Below are 27,797 nucleotides of genomic sequence, written 5' to 3'. Positions count from 1 at the left end.
TGTTGTTGTTTAGTCACTAAGTTATATCTGACTCTTGTGACTGCATGGACTGTAGCCCGCCAGGCTCCTCTGTCTGTAGGTTTTCCCAGGCAAGGATACCGGAGTGCATTGCTGTTTCTTCCTCTAGGGAACCTTCTCGACCCAGGAGCTGAACCCATGTCTGTTGCTTGGCAGGCGGATTCTTTATCACTGAGGATTTCACAAAGGATTCCATTCCTTTGACAATCCACGTGCCAAAAATGTGGAACTGGAAATTATCAGAGGAGTACAAGAAGCAGGTCTGAAAATAAGCTCTAGTTCTTGATTTTGAAAGTTTCAATTCAGGTATCTCAATTTGGTTGTTTTACCTTCTGGTGAGTTTTTGCAATTTTATGATCATTATTAGTTAGCCAGCAAAAATTTCTATATAAATCTAGTTCCTTAACTTTTGAAGCAACGCAATTCCCATGTAACATACCTTCTTCAATCATCCAACACTTTCATGTCAAAATGTGACTGGAACATGATATAGTTGAAGAAATACCGACATACCCAGAGATATTGCTCTAGACCACCATGATAAAGCAAATATCAAATACAGCAAGTCACATGAATGTTTTGGTTTCCCAGTGGATAATTATAATTACATTTGTGTAATTGCAGTATGGATTACCATACTGTAGTCTATTAATTCTGCAATAGCATGTCGAAAAAACAGTGTACATACAATTTAAAATACTTCTAAATATTGCTTAACATTGTTATCATCTGAGCCTTCAACAAGTCATAATTTTTTTGCAAAAGTAACATCAAAGATCACTGATCACAGATCACCATCACAAATATAATAATAATGAAAAATTTGAAATGTTATGAGAATTGCCAAATATAACAAAAAGACACGAGGTGAGCAAACGCTGTGGAAAAATAGCACTCATAGCCTTGCTCAATGCAGGGTTGCCACAAACCTTAATTTTGTAAAAAGCTCAAAATTTTCAAAGCACAGTAAAGTGAAGCATAATAAAACAAGATGTGCTCATATTCTCTTCTGCAGTAAGAAATATGCAGATATATGGAAAGAAGTTTCACAACATGAATACATTTAACTAGGAGAATCAAGGGCGAAAGGACAGCTTCCTCTAAGGAATATATCTCAACTCTGTTTGAGGAATGATCCTCCTCACTGACCTACTTTGTTCTATGAGCAATCAGACTCCTTTATTTCAAGAGGAACGTGCAAGTGTTTGAAAATACTGTGTTGCAACACAACGGTGATCCTCATTTGTAAGTTTTCAAATCGAGGATGCAGAAGATTTATGATTGCTTGGTTTGGGGGTATGACAGAACCATCACAGAAGCACATGGACAGCCTTGGCATTCTACAGTAGTGTCCAGAATACTTGACAGAGGGTGGACCCACAGTCCTAGGGAATGTGGTGGAAGAAAACTGGCACTGTGAAAGACCATGTGTATGGTGACAGGGAGGCAGAGATGCTAGTTTCTGTGCTACTATACTTACCTGCTTTACTTTGGGCAACTTGCACAACATGTCTAAGTCCAGGATCCTAATATTAAAAAAAAAAAAATCAGAAAAAAGTAAATCTCACCAAGGATTACTGAGAGATTTTGGTACCTATCAGACTTTGATTGACAGTAGACTAGAGGTCAAGTACCCTTTTCCTCCAAATGAACTGTAGAGTTGTCATTCTCCTGTTTCAAAATCTTGTGCTTTGACAGTTCTGTAGTGTTGTCCCTGCATTTTAAAAGTTCATAAAAAGGCTTGAAAAATTGAACAGGTTTAAAATTAATAGTGCTTGGTCATGCATTGTCTCATTCAATACATTTCACATTAAATCCTATTTAACGTGATGTGCAGTGCTCTTTTATTCTCCTATCAGATGAATTACTAGCACATTATTCCAGAAAAGGATATAGAAATGTACTTTAATCCTGTTTGCTTGGCTATGGGAGATGTAAAATGTAAAATTTACCTTGGAGTAATGAGATATAAAATGTTTATATGAATTTATTCTAACTTTTTCAAATCTTATATTATCTACATTTCTTTTCAGCTGCATTTTAATAAACTAATTATCTTTATAAGATATATAAGCTATTTTAAATAGAATTTTGATTCTTAAAAATTTTAACTGCTTCTTCTGTCATTATTTAATAAACAGCAATGATATTAAATAAATGAGGATCTCTTTTAAACAATGGTGAATCTAAGTACTCTAGAAGAACTAGTAGCTGATGTCATATTTTTATGAATTAATTAGTATATTTTTAATAGCAGATCCTTGTTATTTATGTATTTTATATTTTTACTCATGGAAAGGGATTTTATTTAGCAGTGTGAACATGTCAATTCCAAAGTCCCAATTTACCCTTCCCTCACCTCTTTCACCCTGGTAACCATAAGTTCCTTTTCTAAGTCTGTGAATATGTTTCTGTTTTGTAAACAAGTTCATTTGTATCATTGTTAGATTCCTCTGATAAGCATTATCAGATGACATCTGACTGTCTTTGTCTGCCCTACTTCACTTGGCATGATAATCTCCCGGTCCATCCATGTTGCTGCAGATGGAATTATTGCATTCTTTTTTATGGTCGAGTAATATTCCATTGCATATACTTACCACATCTTCTTTACCTGTCCATCTGTCAGTGGACATCTAGGTTGCCTCCATATCTTGGTTACCATGAATAATACTGAAATGAACAATGGCATGCATGTGCCTTTTTGAATTATGATTTTCTCAGGGTATGTGCCCAGTAGTGGGATTGCAGGATCTTATGGTAGTTCTATTTTTAGTTTTTTAAGGAACCTTCATACTGTTCTCCATAGTGGATGTATCAGATTACATCCCCACCAATAGTGTAAGAGGATTCCATTTTCTTTATACCCTCTCCAGCATTTTTTACTTGTAGATTTTTTTATGATCCCATTCTGACTGTGTCAGAATGAGGTGATACCTCATTGTATTTTTGATTTGCTTTTCTCTAATAACTACCAATGTTTAGCATCTTTTCATGTGCCATCTTTGTATCCTCTTAAAGAAATGTCTCTTTACTTTTTCTGCCCATTTTTTTGATTGTGTTGTTGTTGTTGTTGTATTTTAATATTGAACTGCTTGAGCTGTGTGTAAATTTTGAAGACTGATCTCTTTTGGAAACTAATCTCTCAGTTGCATAGTTTGCAAATATTTTCTCCCATTTTTTTGGGTTGTGTTTCATTTTTGTTTTTAATGGTCTCCTTTGCTGTGCAAAAGTTTTTGAGTTTAATTAAGTCTCATTTCTAAGAAAAAAAAAAGTCTCATTTCTAAAAACAATTTTTGTTTTCATTTCTATTACTGTAGGAGATGGGCCCAAAAAGATCTTGCTGCAATTTATGTCAAAGCGTGTTCTGCCTATGTTTTCCTCTTAGTGTCCTGTCTTACATTTAGGCCTTTAATCCATTTTGAGTTTACTTTGGTGTATAGTGTTAAAGAATGTTCTACCTTCACTATTTTAGATGTAGCTGTCCAGTTTTCCCTGCACTGCTTATTGTAGAGACTGTCTTTTCTCCACGTCATAGTTTTCCCTTCTTTATCAGGTTAACTGGCCACAGGTGTGTGGGTTTATCTCTGGGCTTTCAAGCCTGTTCTGTTGATCTGTATTTCTGTTTTTGTACCAGTGTCAAACTGTTTTGTAGCTTTGTAGAACAGGCTGAAATTAGGGAACCTGATTCTTCCAACTCGGTTTTCATTTCTCAAGATTGCTTTGGCTATTCAGAGTGTTTTATGTCTCCAAACAAATTTTAAGATTTCTGTTCTAGTTCTGTGAAAAATACTATTGATAATTTGATAGATATTGCACTGAATCTGTAGATTGCCTTGAGTAGTACATATTTCTGAATTAGACATTAAGTTATCATTGTGGGAGTTCTGGTAATGTCAATTTTGAGTAAAGGTTCAGGTAAATAGTAAAGCTGAGATCCAATAAAAGCTTTATGCAATACCAAAAACCTATTAACAACTTTCAAGGCATTCAGAGTGTATGAACCAAGATCATGGGGAAGAGAGATGCCAAGAGCTAAGGATGCCATTCAGGGCTCTTATAACCTATAGGTGTTTACTGTTTGTGCTTACAGTTGTGTTTACAACTTTGACAGAGATGCCAAGAAGCCCAGGAGGACTTCAAAGAGTAATGAAAACAGACAGACCAAGTCCAGAGTTCAGGGACCACAGGGAAGAGTTGCTCTGATTAGTTCCAGGCTTTGTACTGGGCTCCACAAAGCTACAAACTAAAAGTCCACTAAACAATTCATGACTCACAAAGCCTGAAGCTCAGCTCAGAATAATTTTCAGCTCTTATTGTATTAAGCTGGTCTGGGATCCTCTGCATCCCTGGAAGAAGACCACATCATATAAAGGTTTGAATCACCTGTTCAACATTTCATATGTAACGATGAACATTCAATAAAAATAACCATTCATTTGAAAAGAATAGACTATATGGCAAAAAAAAAAAACACAAGCAAAATTGTAGACAAAGAAATATATGTTTGGGAAGCCAGATAACTGGTATAAAAGAAAAAAATTGGTGAACTCAAAGGTGAGTCAGAAGAAAATATTCAGACTGATGAACCAAGAAACCAAAGGATGAAATATTCAGAGAAAGTCACAAGGTATATATAAAAAGAGTGGCACCATTAGATCCTACATGACTGGGATTCAAGCAGGAGAGTATGAGACAAACTGCAATTGAAGAGATAATGTTCGAGAATTTTCTAAAAATCCTGAAGTTATCAAGTCACAGATTTTAGAGGCACTAAGAGGCTTAAGAAGGATACATGAAAATAATACACCTAGAAAGCATGTACACCCGTGGTGGATTCATGTCAATGTATGGCAAAACCAATACAGAATTGTAAAGTAAAATAAAAAATAAATTAAAAAAAAGTAAAGGCTGAAACTATATTTTTAGGGTGTGAGAGAAAATGATATAAACTTCCAAGAAACATCAATAAATGTTTCAGCTGACTTTTCTGAAATATCAACGGAAATCAGAAGGCAATGGAACAATATCTAAAAATTCTAGTAGCAAAATAAACATTATACAGAAAAATCAATATCTAAGCAAAGATGTGCTATGCTATGATTAGTTGCTTAGTCATGTCTGACTCTTTGTGACCCCATGGACTGTAGCCTGCCAGGTACCTCTGTCCATGGTTATTCTCTAGGCAGGAATACTGGAGTGGGTTGCCATGTTCTACTCCAGGGGCTCTTCCCATCCCAGGGAATGAACCCAGGTCTCTCACATTGTGGGTGGATTCTTCACCATTTGAGCCACCAGGGAAGCCCCCAAGCAAATATATTTATCAACAAAATTGAAATAATAGATTTTCAGATAAACCAAACCTGAAGAAATTTGTCACTGACAGGCTATAATAGAGAAAGCAAATATATTCTTTTTTTCAGTAGGAAAAGATCTCAGGTTCAAATGAAGAATTGTTAAGTAATGAAGTATTATTGTATTATAATAAATTAATAATTTTTATGTATGAAGAGATGCCATTTATGAATACATTTATTCATTATGTATAATATATATTTACATAATATATAATATGAGTAAAGAAGAATTAACATACAATATAATAGTAAGTGTGTGTGTTAGTCACTCAATCATGTCCGACTCTTTGTGACCCCATGGACTGTAGCCCACCAGGTTCCTCTGTTCATGGGATTCTCCAGGCAAGAATACTGGAGTGGGTTGCCATTCCCTCCTCCATAATAGTGTAAAGCTGAAAGAAAGCACATGGAGCTAATATATTGTAAAATCTTCATAATGTCCCTTCAGTATGTGTGTGTTTCTGTGTGTGCATATGTACACGTGTGTGCGTGTCTACAATAATAAGTTATAGATGCATGCAGTACTCTTCAGGAACACAACAAAAAGCTGCAAAAGAATATATACCTATCAAGCAAATAGAAGGAGATATATATATATATATATATATATAAACTCACAAATAATTAAGCTTAATGACATAGATTAAAAAGCACATTGAATAGACAGGACAAATTGAAGCTATATTAAGATAATAGACTAAAACTCAAATATATCAGAAATTGCAATAATATGAATGGATTTAATATTCAATGACCAATTTTCCCAGAAAAAAAAAATTCTAACAAAATTCAATTATATGTTTCTTATGAGACAATATTAAAGGGAGGGAAAGAATGGAAAAGTTATATAATGTAAAGTGTAATAAAAAGCAAACTATTATAGTTTTTTACAAAATAATAAGTAGAATATATTTGAAATAAGGAAACATTTTATAGTATTTATATTATGCTTTGATAGATTTTGCATTACTGTATTCATAGTATATATTTAGTACTGATTTTATACTTATTTGCTTGTAATTTATAACTAAATTATCAAGATGGCAGGTTTCTAGGTTTTTATTCACTTAATAACATACCTTCAAAATACTTGAAGACAAAATGAAATTAAAAAGAGATAAATTCCCAGTTATAGTGGGAGACTTAATCCAATTTTCAATGACTAATAGATCAAGAACACAGAAAAATAAAAATAACATTATTAACAGATTTGATATTATTTACAGCTATATAATACTGCAATGAATAACTTCAGAATACTCATTCTTTCCAAACACACAAAATATTGTACAAAATCAGAGGTGATAGACTAGTGATATACAACTAAGATAACACTGGGAAATTCCCACATTCTAAGAAATTAAGAAATTCACTTTTAGTAACCATGAGTCCAAGAAGAAATCCATAGAAGTTAGAATACATTTCAGTTATAATGACAATACTAAACATGTGGATGCAGCTTAGCTATAAGTACAAGGACAGTTATAGCCACGAACACACACATTAGACAAGACAAAGCTGGAGATCTATTTCCTAAGGATCTATGTAAAGAACGAGTGAAGTAACAATTACACACACTCACACAAATATTTAAAAAATAGCACAAAGGAAACAAAGGGAAAGAAACAGTCAAATAGAAAGGAAATACTGAAAGAAGAAATAAAACCTTGTCTTATGCGGGCTTCAGAAAGATGTGAGGAAAAGAGAGAACAAAACAAAACAAAACGAAACACAATAACCAAAACATGCACAACACCAATGGCCTCAATAGGATGTGACCGTTACTGTAAAGATAACAGGATCATTTGAACACATTAAACTAGTAAATCTGAAAGTTTAGATGACTTGAACAGAGTCCTAGAAAAACACAGTTTAGCAAAACTAGGCAAAAGAAATTTTGAAATGTTTAAAATATGCTACAGAGATTAAATTTATAGGCCAATGTCTACCAAAGATGAAATCTATTCCAAGTGCTAAATTTTATTATCTTATGAGGTCAGCCTAATTTTAATGTAATAGTCTGACAAAAACTTTAAAACAGCATCAATAGTATAAACTGTGAATATAGACTAAAGAGAAATAATTTAGATACTTTATCTAACCATTTATAAATACAAATTTAATTTATTTTATATTTAAGTTTAAAAATAAGTATAGAACAAATATAGCAAAGTTGGGGTTTTTATCTCAGTAATTTAATCTCAGCTTAACACTTAAAAAAATCACTCTTGTAATTCACTATATTAACAGAAGTGAGAATAAAAAGTATGATCATAGCACTAGATGACAATAAAGCATTTTATAAAATTTAGCATTGATTTACAATTTTTAAAATTCCAAGCAAACTAGAAATGCATTAGTCTGGTTATGCATGTTTCCAAATTATCTACTGAAAATGTCACATTAAATGGTAATATATTGAAAGCTAATGTGTGAAATTGGGGGTGCTAACAGATAAACTAAAGAAAAATTGAGGCATTTGTTGCTATTCTTTGTTCACTCAGTCATGTCTGACCCTTCACAACCCCAAGAACTGCAGCACGCCAGGCTTCCCTGTCTTCCACTATCTCTTGGAGTTTGCTCAAATTCGTTTCCTCTTAGTCAGTGATGCCATACAACCATTTCATCCTCTTTCACCACCTTCTTCTCCTGCCCTCAATCTTTCCCAGCATCAGGGTCTTTTCCAATGAATTGGCTCTTTGCATCAGGTGGCCAAAGTCTTGGAGTTTCAGCTTCAGCATCAGTCCTTCAAATGAATATTCAGGACTGATTTCCTTTAGGATTGACAGGTTTGATCCCCTGCAGTCCAGGGGACTCTCAAGAGTCCTCTCCAGCACTGAAGTTCGAAAGCATCAATTCTTTGGTACTCAGCCTTCTTTATGGTTCCATGTTTATATCCATACATGACTACTGGAAAAACCATAAATTTGACCAGATGGACCTTTGTTGGCAAAGTGAGGTCTCTGCTTTTTACTATGCTAAGTTTGTCAAAACTTTTCTTTCAAGGAGCAAGTGTCTTTCAATTTCATGGCTGCAGTCACCATTTGTATGATTTTGGAGCCCAAGGAAATAAAGTCTTTCACTGTTTCCATTGTTTCCCCATCTATTTGCCATGAAGTGATGGGGCCAGATGCCATGATCTTAGTTTTCTGACTGTTGAGTTTTAAGCCAGCTTTTTCACGTTCCTCTTTTTACCTTCATCAAGAGGCTCTTCAGCTTTTGTTCGCTTTCTGCCATCAGGGTAATGTCATCTGCATATCTGTGGTTACTGATATTACTCTCTGCAATCTTGATTCCAGCTTGAACTTCATCCAGCCTGGTATTTGACATGTAAGTTAAATAAGCAAGGTGACAATATTTAGCCTTGATATATTCCTTTCTCAATTTTGAACCAGACTGTTGTTTCATGTCCTGTTCTAACCGTCCTGTTCTATATGCTTCTTGAAATGCATATAGACTTCTTAGGAGGCAAGTAAGGTGATCTGGTATTCCTATCTCTTTAAGAATTTTCCACAGTTTTTTGTAATCCACACAGTGAAAGATTTTAGGGTAGTCAATGAAGCGGAAGTAGATGCTTTTTGGAATTCTCTTGCTTTTTCTATGATCCAACAGATGTTGGCAATTTGATCTCTCAATCCTCTGACTTTTCTGAATCCAGCTCGTACATCTAGAAATTCTCAGTTCATATCCTGTTGAAGATTCTCTTTTAGGATTTTGCAAATTACCTTGATGGCTTGTGAAATGAGTGCAATTGTGTGGTAGTTTGGACATTCTTTGGCATTGCCCTTCTTTGGGATTGGAATGAAACCTGATATTTTCCAGTCATGAGTGTTCTAAGTTACCTAACATATTGAGTGCAGCACTTTCACAGCATCATTGTTTAGGATTTAAAATAGCTCAGCTGGAATTCCATCACTTCCACTAGCTTTGTTTGTTGTGATGCTTCCTAAGTCCCACTGGACTTCACACTCCAGGATGTCTGGCTATAGGTGAGTGACCTAATTTTAAACTTATTTCAACAAAAGTCAATTTGAATCATACAAAACCAAACCATGAGTTTTTAGAACTCCTCCCACAAGAGCTAGGAAAAGACTCAGAGAAGAAAAAGAAGCAAACTAAGAACATTATTTGATTCACTGTAGCTTAAGCAGTTGTCTATTTGGGGAGCCTAGTTGGCTGTTTGTGATGGATCATCCTTAGGTGTGATTTCCTTAATTTGAGGCATTCAGGTTTCGGATTTGATTTGCTTGCTAGGTGGTGAGGCATTAGGGCCACCTCAATTTAATGGCCTCCTTGTTTAATTAAGTCAATAAGACTGTGGGTGCCACATCTATTCAAATTTGCACAGCAGGACCTCAGCAATGCAAACTTTATTTATATTTTTATATGCATACTTGTGTATATGTATGCATAAGGATAGGAAGTAAAAATACATCTTGTCTTCACACATGGCACATTGAATTTTTTGAAATATGCAGATAATTATGAAAATTTAAAAAATAGGTCTCTGAATTTAAAGTCAACAAATAAAATGAAACATTTCCCTATGTCAGCAATAAGCAGTTATAAAATAGTTTATAAAGGATTTAATTCACATTAGCAACCAACATCAAATATATACACATACATAGATTAATGTGCAAAAATATTTAAGAACTGTAGTTGACTATTAAATAATAACATAAATAAAGAAGATTTAAATGGAAGCAAAATTTTATTTATGGTTGAGAAAGCTAAACACTGCAATGTTGTCAGGCTTCAAAATAATCAATGGATTTAGGACATTCATGATAATAATCCATCCACTTATGCCTTTGTTTGTGTGTGTGTGTGAAAGAGAGAGAGAGAATGTGTGAATTAACAAGTTGGTTCTATAATTTAGGTAAAATTACAAAAGGACAAGTTTAGGCAAGATATTTTTAAAGGAAAAAAGCAAGTTGGAAGATATGTCTACTGTGTATCAAGACCTCTTAGTAGGCTACATGATCTTCTTAGTCTGGCAATAGCACACCAAGAGTGAACAGACCAGTGGAGCAGCATAGAGACTCCAAAGTCATACATGTCCTTATATAAACAGTTGATTTATGATAAACCTAGTGTTTCAGAATAGTAAAGTGGGAGTATGTTTTTTTGTTTGTGGTGCTGAGTCAAGTAGCCATCAAGATGGAAGAGACAAACAAAAATAAAAGATAAAGAATCTGCCTGCAATGCAGGAAGCCTGGGTTTGATTCCTAGGTCGGGAAGATCCCCTGGAGAAGGAAATGGCAATCCACTCCAGTATTCTTGCCTGGAAAATCTCATGGACAGAGAAGCCTGGTAGGCTACAGTCCATGGGGGTCACAAGAGTTGGACACGACTTAGCCACTAAACCACCACCACCACCACACCAAATATAAACATTAATTTCAAGTGGCTTCTAGATCTAAATGTAAAAGAAAATCCCCAAAGGCTTAAATGCTGTTATAGGAGAATATCTTCATGATCTCAGGGTAGAGAAAGTTTTGAGAAGATACAGTACATTTTAAAGACAGTGATAATTGGTACGTACTTGAAGTTTGTGTGCACTGAGACATCCCTGGGGAAGTGAAATGTGACCAAGGTGTCAGCTCAAACACAGCCGTCAACAGGCTTGCATCTGGAAATACTTAAATAAATCTTACAACGATAACAATGCAATTAAAAACACGCACGAGACAATGTATTCATGTAGACGTCAAGTAACAGATAAGAATGTTCATTGAATCGAAGTGTGGGTGACAATTGCCATAATCTAGAAATTTCAAATGTCCATCAGTTGTAACACGGACAAATGCATTTCATCACAGCATTCATAAAATGGATTTATGAATGAAATGGACACACACATGCACACACACAAATTAAAACACACATGTGGTTTAATACATACATTATAACTGTACAACAATAAAGACAAATAGCACAAGATAGTATTGAGTGGGAGCAGCTGCACACAAAAGCTTGCATACATTTAATTCCATTTAGATAGAGTTCAAAATGGGCAAAATAACCCGTGATTGACAGTGAGGATTGGAAGGCCCCTTTGGGAAGCAGGAGCAGGTAGCTCATGAAGAGGCTTGAGAGGAACTTTGAGCTGGGGATGATTTTCTTTTCCTTGGTCTGTAGAATTTGTGGGAAGCCACATGTGTACACAGAGCTCATGGAGGATGGGTTCCTGGAGAACAGAGCCTGAAGCCTGGGAATTGCGGAGACAGTGTTGTCTGGGACACCCATGAAGCAGGAAGGTGACAGGGCACAGGGAGAGGGAAGAGGCTAGAGAGGACGGAGCCTTGGATAAAGGCCAGCCTGGACTTCACCCGTAGAGTGGAGGACTCTGAACCAAAGTTCACACAGCCCTGCCTGCCTGAGGGCAGGGGGTTATTTCATCTCGAGCAGTCAGTCACTGGCTGGTGGTTATCTTCAAGCTGGCCGTGAAGACTGCCCCTTCTCCCAGGAGGTAACTCCTGGGTAATTCTTCAGAGAAGGGCCAGCACCTGGAGTAGCAGGAAGGACACCCACCTGGTGATCAAACAAGAAATCCTAAAGCATCTACTGGGGACTGGAATCCTACAACTAAGGAATGTACATATTCAACTGTGCTCAGTACCCAAGCCAGGGGCTAACACGGTGAGTCTCCTAACAGGTCCTCTAAGCACTATCACTGGCTTGCCTGTGGGTGCTCCTCACTCCCTGCCTCTCTCCACAGCCCCCCAACTCTGGAATCACCGATATCTCTTTGCATTCATCTGTCCTGTGTGTACTTTTGGAGAAGGCTCCCCACACCTTTGTCAAAGCATCCCCAAGTTGCCACCATTCCTGGAGGTCCACACTCTCCGTTTCACTTGTCCCTGCTGGAGTTGCGTTAGTAAATCTGCTCAGGGAACGGGGAAGAAAGACACTGAGATGTTCAGTTCAGTTCAGTTCAGTTCAGTCGCTCAGTCATGTCTGACTGATTACATTCCTCCTCAACTATTTCAAGTGAAAAACATCTACTGCCTTGAGGAAAACCTCTCACTGGGTTGGTGAGTATCATAATTACATATTAATGAAACTGACACACATTCCTCATTCCCTCAACTCTGTACATTTAAAGTCTTTTCGTGGAGACTGGCTTTGGCCAAAGCTCTTTCCCCACATCTTAGATTCTTTTTCTAGTCTTGGAGAGGAAAGAGCTTCTCATTTTTCTGCAAAAATAGTTCACTCGCTTTTGAATATTCCCATCCCTGAAACACTGTAATAGGCTATGTTAGTAGCTCACATAGAGAGAAAGGTAAATTATAGAGGGGAGAGAAAAATTACTTTTCCCTACACTTTGTGAGAGACGAGACTAAAGAGATCTCCTAGAGGGACATGATTTCCTCAATATATCATTCAGTTGCTGCTGCTGCTAAGTTGCTACAGTTGTGTCTGACTCTCTGCTACCCCACAGATGGCAGCCCACCAGGCTCTGCCGTCCTTGGGATTCTCCAGGCAAGAACGCTGGAGTGGGTTGCCATTTCCTTCTCCAATGCATGAAAGTGAAAAGTGAAAGTGAAGTCGTTCAGTAAGTGTCTGACTCTTCGTGACCCCGTGGACTATAGCCTACCAGGCTCCTCCATCCATGGGATCTTCCAGGCAAGAGCACTGGAAGCCATTGCCTTCTCCATATCATTCAGTAGGGAAGTTTAAAACAAGATGCACATACAGGCAAGGACATGAAACACAGCCCTTCAGCTCACTTCCTAAATGTCATCAATGATATATACATTTCACATAAAATTAGGAAAAGCAAAGAATACAGAAAGATGCAAAATTTTAAGTGGATTCTTCCCTCAGCTTCATGTCTGAGTCTTGTTTTCAAAGGTAAACATTGGCAGCAGATTTTTGTTATTCCTTCGATAATCAGGGATTTATATATATGTATGTAAGCATTTGTTGAATATATATATAACATCTATAAATATACAATATATATTCAGCAAACACATATAAAGAAACATAGTTATGTGTGTATGTGTGTATATATATATATATATATATATAGGTATATGCACAGATATATTACTATATAAGTGATGGCTCAGCAGTAAAGAACCCGCCTGCCGACGCAGGAGATACAGATTTGATCCCTGGATCAGGAGGGTCCCCTGGAGAAGGAAATGGCAACCTGCTCCAGTATTTTTTCCTGGGAAATCCCATGCATGGAGGAACCTAGAGGGCTACAGTCCATGGGGCTCAAAGAAGTCAGACACAGCTTCGTGACTGAGCGTGCACATACATAAGGACATATATATCTATGTTTACACAAATGACGTGACACTGTGCACACTTAGTTTCCTCAGTTCATGTCAGATCCTGGAAGGTATGAGCCTAACATGCTCACCTTTGTTTTTGCACAGAGCTGTCTTTCCTGCTTTCAAATAAAGTTTGTTTTGAGTGACTAACAACTGTTAATATTCTTTAGTCAGCAGAGTTCCAGATTTCCATCCCAGCCATTTTCAGAATCACATTTCCATTAAAGATAGCTAGATTTTTAAATGAACTGATTTCCAATATAAATTATACATGTTCAGGAAAATGATTTTTTTTTTTTAGTGTGCATATGTGTATCTAGTTCCTTCCTTGGTTCAAACCTCCAGGTTTAAATGATTTGAACACATTAACCAAGAAATAATGCAAATCCATAAATAAAATAAATATTATGACTGCAAATACCACATGAAAATTACTGTTTTTTTTCCTATTAAGGGCATTTCTATTCCCTCAACATTTATGATTCCAAATTCTGCATTTGTACTTAACTGTCTATTCCAAGAAACTTCACTTATCAACCCAGAGGCTTCAAATTGTCTATGTAAATCTTGTGTTAAGTGGGAGGATTTTACACATTACTTTTAAACATTGATACTGTTACAGATTTCTCACAGGTTTAAGTAATCTTCGCAGAGTAGCCTTGTAGAGTTTTAGCTGCATCACTGATAATTTAAGACAAATTCTTTGAAGTGGGATTACTGAGTCAGGAATATGAATCCCAATCTTAAGATGCATCAGATGCTTTGATGTAGGGCGATAGACATACTGATGTTTGCCTTGTTGAACAAGTTCCTGTCGATGAATAATGCATAAACCCCCAGTTGCCAAGTAGAAGAGGCATAATACCCCTGGGAAGTGAAATACATGGGCAGCTGGAAAGAGGAGGCTTTGAGCTGTGTTATTGGGGGGAATAACTTAAAATAAAACAGTGCCAAAAATAAATAAATAAGAAACCCTTGATGGAATCCCATGGGATTCTCCCAGAGAGGAAAAGGAGGATGAAGAAGAGGCTGGGCAGCCATGATACTCCTGTGAATAGAAGCCATAAACATGGTTTATGGTGAAGAGCAGATGGAGTCGAGGAGATGACAACAATCCCATACCATGAGCTGGAAACTGGACATACTTGAGCTGGAGAAGACTCGGGGGAGAGGACAGCTTGAGCATCTCTGATGGGGGGGTCCTGTGCACATGTGGTGTGGTAGGAGCAGCCACGGGAGATGGGTTGTGCCATCACCTGGGTGCAGAAAGAGACGCTGGACCAGCCCTGTGACTCCACCAGAAGATGGGCTCTGGAACCCCCCAGGTGCCAGGGAAAGGGTTCAGAGGAGGCTGCAGGATTTGGCTGCCTGATCCGGAGATTCTGTAAAGCACAGTATGACTGCTTTCTCTACAAGACCTCATTGATGTTCAATCGCTAGGTCATGTCTGACTCTTTGTGACCCCATAGACTGTAGCCCGCCAAGCTCCTCTGTCCATGGGATTTTCATGGCAACAATCCTGGAATGGATAGCCACTTCCTTCTCCAGGGGATCTTCCTGACCCAGAGACTCCTTACCACTAAACCACCAGGGAAGCCCACAAGACCTCATAGGATTGGCTACTTCGAAAGAATTTGCATAGTTTGCTGTAAAGAACGAACAAAGATTTGGCAAAGCAGTGAATCCTGCAAAGGAGGAAAGAGAAAGAAGAAAGAGGAGAAAGTTAGTGACAAAGCTGAGATCAAAGCCACCTGGCTTCCTCGTGCTCCTCTCATGCTCCAGGGGCCACAAACTCATCAGCTAGCAGTGTGAACTTGCTTCCAGAATGTTCTCACTCAGTTCTCTCAGCGTGCCAGTGCACAGCACCCCACATCAGGATTACCCCCAGCTCTTTCCACAGTGTGCCCCATCTGAGCCCCCAAGTAGCTGTAGCCTCTGCACAATATTGCCAGTGAGTCCGTATTGCTCTGCTTACAGTGAAAGGACCATGTTTCACCATAAGAATTTATCAGAAAGATAGGCACAAAAGGAATAAATAGGGTGGTGGCATCCTGAACTACCGTCCCAGGATGAATAAGAAACTGGAGGGCCCTGTACCAGGCCCCCTGTGTGTGCTGGCAAGACCCTTGCATTCTGCCTTCCAGGGCTCACCCGCCATTTCAAAAATGAGGATGACACATCCCGGACTCTAACATTTCTTGAACACCTAAAGGTGTGCGAAGGCAAGTGAGAGAAAAGTGATACCCTCCATTTGAAAACTATGCTGACAGTTTCTAGAAGGATAAGACAGCCAGAAATGAAAGCATGGGAACACATAGACATGAAAACCTTTAACCAAGTAAGAAGTGAGAATGCCACAGAAAATACTTTCATAGAACTGTTTTCTCCATTAAAATGAGATTTTTCTATTGCATGGTGTTTTAATTAGAATGACGCTAGGAAGCGGAAATGAAACCGACAGACTGCAGTCAGTCTATTTGTCTCGCCAGGGGACTGGTTTCTAAGCATCTTGCTTCATTTCACCTTCTTGCTGTGTCACGTCACATATCCGGGATGCAATTGAAAATGAAATTATCTGTGACCATGTCAGCTTCCTAGTATTTATTTAAAATGCAAGTGTTCTTTTCTGGAACTTTACTAATTCAAAGACTGAAGACTAGTAATTTTAACAAAGTGAGATGCATTAAATTAAATTCTAAGGTTGAAAGTTTAGTGTGTTGAAAGTTTAGTCAGTTAATGTGTGTGTGATGAGTGGCACACACGGGCATGGTCGCAGCTGGGAGAGGAAGTGTTCTCAAAAAAGGGTGCCTAGTTCATTTCACTCACTTGAAACATGAAACTATGACCACAGGGGCTGGAGAGGGTAAAGTTGCTCAATGATCTGAAACAGAACCCAAGTTTCCCTTTAACTAGGAGGAAACTAACAGCTGATGTTCTCAGGAGGGAATAACCTCACCCAGGGATGTTAATGATGCTCATTTTATGAAACTACCACCTGGAGCATAATATTTACATCAAACTATATAGAACAAGGAATCACTTCATTTCTCAGATACAGCTTTTCCTCATTTAGAAGCTGGTGAAAAGCTCTCTCCAGGGATGGCTGTGGGAAGAGATCCATCCTGGTGGGGTCATTGCTTGAAGATGTTCAAGCTCTTGTGTGTGTGTGTGTGTTTATTACCTTTAAAATTTCTATTGGAGCATAGTTGCTTTACAATGTTGTGTTTCTACTGTACAGCAAAGTGTATCAGTTATACATGTATCCTCTTTGGATTTGCTTTCCACTCCAGTCATTACAGAGCACTGAGGACAGCTCTCTGTTCTGCTCTGTAGGTTTTCATCTCTTATCCACTTTATACATAGTATAAATAGTGTCACCCATATTTCCTCACTATTGTCTTTATCAGTTTGTATCTGGAGATGTTTCTTTGCATCAGTTAACCTCTGCAGAGTGCTTGCTCTTTGTCCTAACTCTGTTTTTACTTGCAGATTTTTTTTTGGAGAATCCAAAACTCTGGTTTTATGGGCATCTCTCAGTGTCTGGGTTCTGATGGGACATGGTTTCTTTGTGACAGGAATGCGACCAGAGAAGGGAGCCTCGCCTGCCTGAGTGCCAAGACATCTGCTGTGTGTAAGCCCGCCACAGAGCACCTCCCTGGTTCAGGCAGCCCGAGGACTGAGCTGACCCAAACATCTCACTCTCTGGCTCCTGTGAACAAGGGCAATATCTTCCTGTTTCTTAATGTTTGAAAAATCTGGGGACGCTTTTGGACCAAAAGGACTCTGCCAGACATATTAGGGTAAAAGCGAAAGTCACTCAGTTGTGTCCGACTCTTTGTGATCCCATGGACTGTGGTCCATGGAATTCTCCAGGCCAGAATACTGAAGTGGGTAACCTTTCCCTTCTCCAGGGGATCTTCCCAAACCAGGGATCGAACCCAGGTCTCCTGCATTTCTGACGGATTCTTTACCAGCTGAGCCAACTAATAGCATTAAATAAACTTTGGACTGTGTTGAGCAGGAAATGCTCATCTACCACATCTAAGACTTTCAGAAGTTTGAAAAAACTGACATATAATAAAGCCCCAAAAGACTATATGAATAAGAAAAATACATTTCAAAAAATTTAAATTGTGAAATATTCCCTAAAATAATGGAGAAGTTGAAAAAGAAACTGGCATTAAAAGAGAGAGAGGAAATAAACATTAATAACTTTGTAATTACAATGAGAACTTTCAATAATAAAGCTTGGAAATATAGTACAAAAATAAAAGATAGACTATTCACACCTTCATGAATTTACTTTCAAGGGTTCTATATAATAAAATGGCAAAGATCAGTAAGGATCCTGGCAGGAGGCCCGTACACATCCTTGCCCACTGGTGTTGACACTCTGGGAAAGGCCTGCTCCTGGAGCAGGGGCTGAATTTAGTGATTCACCTCAAATGGACAGGATACAGTAGAAGCGATATGAGTTTACTTTCATGATTGGGTTGTAAGAAGTCTGTGGCTCTGTCTTGGGATAGCTCTCTCCTATACGCTCAACAGGCCAGCAACCATGATGTGGGTTGCCTTGGGAAATGGGCCAGCCTCTGGCCCCCAATCATTGAGATCACTGTCTGAACTTAGAGCAGGTATTCCCCGGGAGAGCCTTCAGCTGAGATCACAGCCCCTGACAACACCTTGCCTACAGCCTTGCCCACAGCCTTGAATGTGACATGGCTTGCCCACGGTGGGCTTGACTTGCCCACAGACTTGACTGTACTCCTGGCTCACAGAAATTTGTGAGATAATGTGTTAATTGTTTTAAAGGAAAACATTTTGGTATCATTTGTTATGCAGCAATATATCATTACTCCAGTAAGTTAATCTTCATTCACCGTGACAACTAAACTTATCTCATAAATTTAAGGGTTTAGGAAATTCTTTCATTTATTTAGCCAAGCAAAAATGTGTTGAGTATATACACATGCCCTGTGAAATGAGAGAAGTGGTCCTTATCCTCAAAGACTTTACACTGAAACAGGAAAGACAACAATTAAACTAGTCATTATCCGGAGAAGGCGATGGCACCCCACTCCAGTACTCTTGCCTGGAAAATCCCATGGACAGAGGAGCCTGGTAGGCTGCGGTCCATGGGATCGAGAAAAGTTGGGCATGACTGAGTGACTTCCCTTTCACTTTCCACTTTCATGCATTGGAGAAGGAAATGGCAACCCATTCCAGTGTTCTTGCCTGGAGAATCCCAGGGACGGGGGAGCCTGGTGGGCTGCCGTCTCTGGGGTCACACAGAGTCGGACACGACTGAAGTGACTTAGCAGCAGCAATCCTGTTTATCAGTCAAAGGAGACTTTCTTGAGAAGGAGAAATGTAAGCTGACATCTAAAGATTGAGATGTCATTATCAGGCAATGGCATTGAGCATTTTATGTCAATGACCAGAGAAAAGAAATGATGGTGCATCGGAAGATGGTGATTTACCCCTGAAGGATGTGAAGAAGCTGATGAGAGATGAGGCTGGAAAGCTGACTTGGGGTCAGATCATGGAGATTCTTGCAAGGCACATTAAAAAGGGTGGAAGCTGTCTTCCAATAGATAGGAATTTAATGAGGGATGTAAAATTGGATGGTGACACGTTTAGAGATGGTTTTATAAATTTCTTGGATTTACTGTGTAGAGTTTCTGGAAATAGGATAATTGTGGAGACAAGTTAATAGCTTGATGGCACAGTAGCTAGGACAACATTCTCTACTGTGGACATTTGTAATGAGAAGAGGATTAAGAGAAATTCAGGAGGGAAAAAATAGAAATTGGTGGCTGGTTTGGAGGTGGTGGCAGGAGAAGCAGAGACGGGGGTGAGTTCCCAGCTTCTGTCTGATGACTCTTGGGTGGCTGGTTGTCCTGGGAACGCTCAGTTCCATCTGCCTCCTGAGTCTCTCTCCCGTGTGTCTCTTCCACTTCTCACTCAGGGAACTTCATTTCTGACACTTCTGGTCATGAAATGTGTAGGTTTTTTTTTTTTTTTTTTTTTTTTCCCCCAGACCGAGCAATTCTCTACAACACCAGCTGGCTGTCTTACAACATAACTCGGTTCTAACACAGTCTTCCTGGATGCTGTACAGGCAGAGTCTTGTGAGATACTGCCACCCCCACTTCAGATGCCAAATGCAGCTAGTGGGTCTCCATGTCACTGGGAACTTCTGTCCAGTTTTGCTACAAATAGCAGGTTCCCACCATCCTTTCCTCGGGTTTGATTAACATGCTTGAGGAAACTCATGGAAACACATTTATCAGTTTACTAACGGAATCAGAAGAATCAGATAAAGAGATATGTAGGGTGAGGTCTGAGGGTCCTGAGCATGGGAACTCTGTCCCTGTTGAACTGGGGTGTGTCACCAACCTGGAGGCTCCTGCAACTGCGCTACTGAATTATTATGGAGGCTTCCTGATGCAGCATGGTCAGCTATCAGCTTCATCTCCAGCCTTTATTGCCCTCTCTGGAGAGGTGGGGCGGGGCTGGGTTAACAATTCCAAGCTTCTAAGCCTGGCTTGGTCTTCCTGGTGGCCAGTCCTGCTCAGGAGCCACGCAGGAGCCGCTCAGAGTCACCTCATTAGAACAAGAGATGTCCCTGCTGCTCTTGTGACTCAGGAATTCACAGGTGTTTCAGGAGCTCTGTGCCAGGAGCAGTGGGCAGAGCCCAATCGGTGTTTTCTATTATCTCACAATGTTGGTTGGTAAGCTTAGCAGAAGAAAATAGACATTTTCTATTTTAACTTTAGATATAGAGGTTTGAGATGCCTGGAAAGCATCCAGTTGGAGCTTCTCAGAAGAAAGTTGAGCTAAATATTTAAAATTATCATAAATATAGTAATTCAATGTGTGTGTGGGCTCAGTTGTGTTCAACTCTTTGTGACCCAACGGACTGTAGCCTGCCAGGCTCCTCTGTCCAAGGAATTTTCTGGCAAGATTACTGGAGTGCATTGCAAGAAAGTAAATGCAAGTGACAAAGAATAGTGCGTATAGTAAAAAGAAATGTAGTTCTGAGGACAATGGTATTTATGTAGTAGAAAAAGAATAAGAAATCCACAAATAGTCCGGGGAAATAACAGTCAAAATTTATAAGAAAAACTAGAAGTATATTTTTTCCTGAAGCTCAAGGAAAAAAAATAGAATTTTAAGATAGAATAATATTTTAAAAACTGTGACCAAGATGGGATTTACAAAGTCTATTAATTTCATAACTACTGTATCTATGAATGAATAAAAATAATACAATAAGAAATAAGAACTTGGCACTGGGATAAATTAATGAACAATGAACTATCAGTTATATTATTATTATTGCTATTATTACTAATAAAATTATTTAAATGCAAGTGTAAGAGAAAAATATTGTAACAGCCCCCTAGCCATATAACCTGTTTTCTAAAAGAGTGTTAGGTCATTTTATGGTATGATTTTCTCTATTTGTAGGCTTAAAAAAAATTTCTAAGTGCCACAGTAGGGGAGGGCATGCTAATCTGAAAGTCAAAGATAAATTATTCTTTATAATACAAGGTGAAAGCATTTGAAGCCAAATGGACATTTGCACTCCTTGAGGAAGTGGGCAGCACAGGTTAGCTCAAGCCATAACAGATGGTGAAAGGAGCCTTGTAAGGAGAAGGCTTGCCTGCAACGATTTCCTGGGAAAATCCATCCTGGCTTGGTCTCCTTCCTCCTGGCTTGACTTTACTTCTCAAGGAGCCAATTGGATCTATTTTACATTTCAGTCTTTTGAGCAAGGATGCTCTCTGGATGATGCATAGAGCTTCCTAATATTGGATTGGGTTTTAGGTTTTGAAACTTAAGATCAAGGTTTGCAAATAAACAATCTAGTCCTGGTTCTCAGAGGCTGGGAAGTTGTGTGGTCAAGCAGCATTTTCAGCTACAAAGTATTTGCTTTCCTTGGAATCCAGTGAGGACTTTGAAAGGATTAGTGAGGCTAATGCTAAGAATTCAGAAGAAAAGTGCAGCATGACAGGTTTCTTATGTTCAAAGGGAACCAAATTTTTCTTAAAATATTTTTTAGCTTAACAAAGGGACATAAAGAACCTTGAAGAAATTATATTTTTGAACTATTTTATTTATTTATTTTAAAAGTTGTTTTAAGTTTATTCAAACATAGATTTTTTTTTCTGAACCCCCCTCCCACTTCCCTCCCCATACCATCCCTCTGGGTTATCCCAGTGCACCAGCCCCAAGCATCCTGTATCCTGCATCGAACCTAGACTGGCAATTCGTTTCTTATATGATATTATACAGGTTTCAATGCCATTCTCCCAAATCATCCCCCACCTCCCTCTCCCACAGAGTCCAAAAGTCTGTTCTGTACATCTGGGTCTCTTTTGCTGTCTCGCATACAGCGTTATCATTACCATCTTTTTAAATTTCATATATATGTGTTAGTATATGGCACCCCACTCCAGTACTCCTGCCTGGAATATCCCATGGATGGAGGAGCCTGGTGGGCTGCAGTCCATGGGGTCGCTAAGAGTTGGACACGACTGAGCGACTTCACTTTCACTTTTCACTTTCATTCATTGGAGAAGGAAATGGCAACCCACTCCAGTGTTCTTGCCTGGAGAATCCCAGGGATGGGGGAGCCTGGTGGCCTGCCATCTATGGGGTCACACAGAGTTGGACATGACTGAAATGACTTAGCATACTGTATTGGTGCTTTTCTTTCTGGCTTCCTTCACTCTGTATAATTGGCTCCAGTTTCATCCACCTCATTAGAACTGATTCAAATGTATTCTTTTTGATGGCTGAGTAATACTCCATTGTGTATATGTACCACAGCTTTCTTATCCATTCATCTGCTGGTGGATATTTAGGTTGCTTCCATGTCCTGGCTATTATAAACAGTGCTGCGATGAACATTGGGGTACATGTGTCTCTTTCAATTCTGGTTTCCTCGGTGTGTATGCCCAGCAGTGGGATTGCTGGGTCATAAGGCAGTTCTATTTCCAGTTTTTTTAAGGAATCTCCACACTGTTCTCCATAGTGGCTGTACTAGTTTGCATTCCCACTAACAGTGTAAGAGGGTTCCCCTTTCTCCACACCCTCTCCAGCATTTATTGCTTGCAGACTTTTGGGTCGCAGCCATTCTGACTGGTGGGAAATGGTACCCCATTTTTAAATTATACTGAGACCAGTGTCCAGCTAACAAAATTTCAGACTCCCAGAAGTTTTCGTCATGATGTACTAGAGTCTCAGGCCTAACTGAAATCTCCTCTCCACTGTGTATTGACTTGAGGGTTTGGGGTCAGGTCCTCACAGATTTGAGCTGTTAGCTTCTCACAAGTGCTTAGAGGCAGCGATTCTGACCCTGTAGCCACGCCAGGGCTTGCACACCAGTGCTTCTCAGCATCTTTCACCGGAGCATCTTCTTCACAAGCAGATGAAAGATGTCACGTGAACCTTGAGGAAACCATTTTGAAGCCTATTTGGAGTCTATTGGTTTCACTTTAGTGTGTAATTTATTTTCTGCTCCCACAAAATATAAAATTGAGGTCCATATTTCCATATCTTTGATTTTTTAAACTTTTTATTTTATATTGGAATATAGCTGATTAGACCCTGGAGGAGGGCATGGCAACCCACTTCAATATTCTTGCCTGGAGAATCCCCATGGACAGGAGAGACAGGTAGGCTCTAGTCCATGGGGTCACAAAGAGTTGGAAACAATTAAGCAACTAAGCACAGCACAGCACGTAGCCAACTGACATTGTTGAGATAGGTTCAGAGGGCAGCAAAGAGACTCAGACATGCATATACACGAATCCATTCTCCCTCACACTCCCTTCCCATCCAGGCTGCCAATGAGCAGAGTTCCATGTGCTATCAGTAGGTCCTTGATGGTTATCCATTTTAAATATGTGTGTGTGTGTTAATCTCTCAGTTGTGTCCAGCTCCCTGCAATCCCATAGACTGCAACCTGCCAGGTTTCTCTGTCGATGAGATTCTCCAGGCAAGAATACTGGAGGGGGTTGCCTTTCCCTTCTTCGGGGATTTTAAATATAGCAGTGAGTTAAATTGGTAACTAGTCAAATGTATGATATCACAATAACAAATAACCCCAGTGCCAGTGCTGGACACAAACATTGATTTATCTCTGTGTCAAAACCCAGTGGATATGGGGAAATGTACTGGGTAGCTATGCACTAGGGGCCAGCTCGGAAATCCAGCTTATTTCCATCTCATGGAACCTGTGGGTTTATATATATATATTCTTTTCTGGTAGGGAGAAATCAGACTAAAGAAGTAAGACAGGTATACCTCAGTAGTATTCCAGATTTGGTTCCAGAACCTGCAATAAAGGATACGTTACAATAAAGCAAGTCATAGGAATTTTCGGTTTCTTAGCTCACATAAAAATTATGTTTATACTATACTATAGTTTATTGTATGCAATAGCATTGTCTTAAAAATCAGTGTACATACTTTAATTCAAATGCGATTTATTGCTTAAAAAAATGCTAACCATCATCTCAGCCTTCAGCCAGTGGGTAGTCTTTTTGCCTTGATGTATGTGGCTACTGACTGATCAGGGTGGTGGGTGCTGAACCCTGGGGTGGCTGTGGAAATTTCTAAAGACAACAGCAAAGCTGGGTGCATCAATTATTCTTTCTTTCATGGATGATTTCTCTGGAGCATGCAATGCTGTTCAGTAGTGTTTTACTCATAGCAGAACTTCTTTCAAAATTGGAGCCAGTCCTCGCGGATCCTGCCACTGCTTTATCAACAAGTTTATGCAATATCCTAAATGTTTTGTTGTCATTTCACCAATCTTCACAACTTCTTTTCTAGGGGTAGAATTCATTTCAAGGAACCACTTTCTTTGCTCATCCATAAGAAGCAACTCCTCCTCCTTCAATTTTTATCCTGAGATGGCAGCAATTCACTCATGTTTTCAGGTTCCACATCTAATTCTAGTTCTCTTGTTAATTCCAACACATCTGCAGTTCCTTCCTTCACTGAAGCCTTAAACCCCTCAGTGCCATCCAGGACAGTTAGAATAAACTCCTCTTCCAAACTCCTATTACTGTTGCCCTTTTGACCTCTTCTCATTAATCACAGATGTTCTTTATGGCATATAAAATGATGAATCCTTTCCAGAAGGTTTTCAGTTGACTTTTCCCAGAACCACCAGAGGGATCACTAGCTATGGCAGCTATGCTTTTATGAATGAATTTCTTTTTTTAATTTATTTCTTTTAATTGGAGGAATTTCTTAAAGAACAAAAGTTGATGGTCAAAATTACTGTTTGATCTATGGACTGCTGAATAGATGTGCTAGCTGGTATGCATACAAACATTAATCTTACTGTTCATCTGCATCAGAGCTCTTGAAAAGTTAGGTTCAATGTCAATAGCAGTATTATTTTGAAAGGAGTATTTTTTTTTTTAGAGGCAGGTCACAACAGCAGGCTTAAAATATGCCATCATCTAGGCTTTGTTCCATGTATGGAGAGTACATGCAGAGTAGATTCGACTTAATTCTTAAGGACTCTAGGATTTTTGGAATGGTGAATGAGTTTTGGCTTCAATTTAATGTCACCAACTGCATTAACCCCTAATAAGAGTTAACCTGTCCTTTGAAGTTTCGAAGCCAAGCATTGAATTCTCATCTCTGTCTATGAAAGTGCCACATGACATCTTCTTCCAATTTAAGGCTGTTTCATCTCCACTGAAAATCTGTTGTACAGTACAGCCACATTGATGTGTGATCTGAGCTATGTCTTCTGGGTAATCACTACAGGCGCCACAGCAGCACTTGCTGCTTCTCCTTGCACTTTGGTATTATGGACATGGATTCTTTCCTTAAATTTTATGAAACAAGCTCTGATATCTCCCAACTTTTCTTCTGCAGCCTCCTCACCTCTCTCAGCCTTCATAGAACTGAAGAAAGTTGCGCCCTTGCTCTAGACTAGGCTTAGGCTTAGGGAAATGTTGTGGTTGATTTGATCTTCTACCCAGACCACTATACTCACTGAACATGAGTTTGAGCAAACTTTGGGAGATAGTAGAGGAGAGGGAAGTCTGGCATGCTGCAGTCCATGGGGTCACAAAGAGTTGGACATGACTTCAGTTCAGTTCAGTTCAGTCACTCAGTCATGTCTGACTCTGCGACCCCATGAATTGCAGCACGCCAGGCCTCCCTGTCCATCACCAACTCCCGGAGTTCACTCAGACTCACGTCCATCGAGTCAGTGATGCCATCCAGCCATCTCATCCCCTTCTCCTCCTGCCCCCAATCCTTCTCAGCATCAAAGTCTTTCCCAATGAGTCAACTCTTCGCATGAGGTGGCCAAAGTACTAAAGTTTCAGCTTTAGCATCATTCCTTCCAAAGAACACCCAGGACATGACTTAGTGACTAACAACAACCAGACTGCTAAAACTTTCTCCATACCAGCAATAAGGCTGTTTCACTTTCTTGTCATTCATATGTTCAGTGAAGTGACTTCTTTAATTTCCTGTAAGAACTTCTCCTTTGCATTCACAGCTTAGCCAACTGATGCAAGAGGGCTAGTTTTCAGCCTGACTCCACGTTCTCCATGCTTTGCTCACTAAGCTTAATCAGTTTGAATTATTTACTTGAATTTCTTTTTAAAATTTTATTTTAGTTGGAAGATAATTACTTTACAATATTGTAATGGTTTTTGCCATACCTCAACATTAACCACCCACAGGTATACAGTTGTCCCCCATCCTGAACTGCCATCCCACCTCCCTCCCCACCACATCCCTCTGGGCTGTCCCAGACCACTGGCTTTGGGTGCCCCATCTATTTTACATATGGTAATGTACATGTTTCAATGCTATTCTCTCAAACCATCTTACCCTTCCCTTCTCCCACTGAGATCAAAAGTCTGTTCCTTACATCTGTGTCTTCTTTGCTTCCCTTCATGTAGGATCGTTGTTGCTGTCTTTCTAAATGCCATATATATACATTAATATACAGGATTTGTCTTTCTCTCTATGATTTGTTTCTCTCTGTATAATAGGCTCCAAATTTATAAAGACAGTCTCTTCAACAAGCAGTGCTGGGAAAACTGGTCAACTACATATAAAAGAATGAAACTAGAACACTTTCTAACATCATACACAAAAATAAACTCAAAATGGATTAAAGATCTAAATGTAAGGCCAGAAACTATAAAACTCTTGGAGGAAAACCTAGAATAGTCTCCAACATAAATCATAGAAAGATCCCTTACGACACACCTCCCAAAGTATCTGAAATAAAAACAAAAACAAACAATGAGACCTAATTAAACTTAAAAGCTTTTACACAATGAAGAAAACTATAAACAAGGTGAAAAGACAGCACTCAGAATGGGAAAAAATAATAGCAAACAAAACAACTGACAAAGAATTAATCTCCAAAATATATAAGCAGCTCATGCCGCTCAATACCAGAAAAACAAACAACCCAATCAAAAAGTGGGCAAAAGATATTTCTCCAAAGAAGACATACAGATGGCTAGTTTTGTAGTTAAAGTGAGAGACTCTTCCTCTCACTTAACACTTAAAGACCATTTTAGGGTAACTGACTGACCTATTTTCAATATTGTTGTGTCTCAGGGAACAAGGATGCTTGAGGAGAGGGAGAGAGACGGGAGGACATCAGCCAGATGGAGCGGTCAGAACACACACATTTTTCAGTTAAATTCAAGGTCTTATAAGGGTGTGGTCTGTGGTTCCCTAAAACAATTATAATAGTAACATCAAAAATCACTTATCACAGATCACCATAACAAATATGACAAAAATGAAAAGGTTTGTAATACTGCAAGAATTGCCAAAACATGACACAGAGAGACAAAGTGAGCAAATGCTGTTGGGAAAGCGGCGGCCAGAGACTTGCTTGATGCAGGGTTGCCACAAACTTTCAATTTGTCAAAAAAAGAAAAAAAAATGGCAAAACATAACAAAGCAAAGTATGCCAAAAACAAGCTTTTCCTATCCCAGAAATTAAACGCTTCCCTTCAGAAGAGCGGTGGATCTCCTCTGCTTTCATTTCGTTGGCCAAGGCATCATGTGTCTACTTCAGCGTTGGGAAAATGAGCAGATGGAGACAAGCCACTGG

The sequence above is a fragment of the Oryx dammah genome, unplaced genomic scaffold, assembly GCF_014754425.2.
Source record: "Oryx dammah isolate SB20612 unplaced genomic scaffold, SCBI_Odam_1.1 HiC_scaffold_18, whole genome shotgun sequence".
In the NCBI taxonomy this organism is placed as follows: domain Eukaryota; kingdom Metazoa; phylum Chordata; class Mammalia; order Artiodactyla; family Bovidae; genus Oryx; species Oryx dammah.
Note: the sequence above shows the minus strand (reverse complement) of the source record.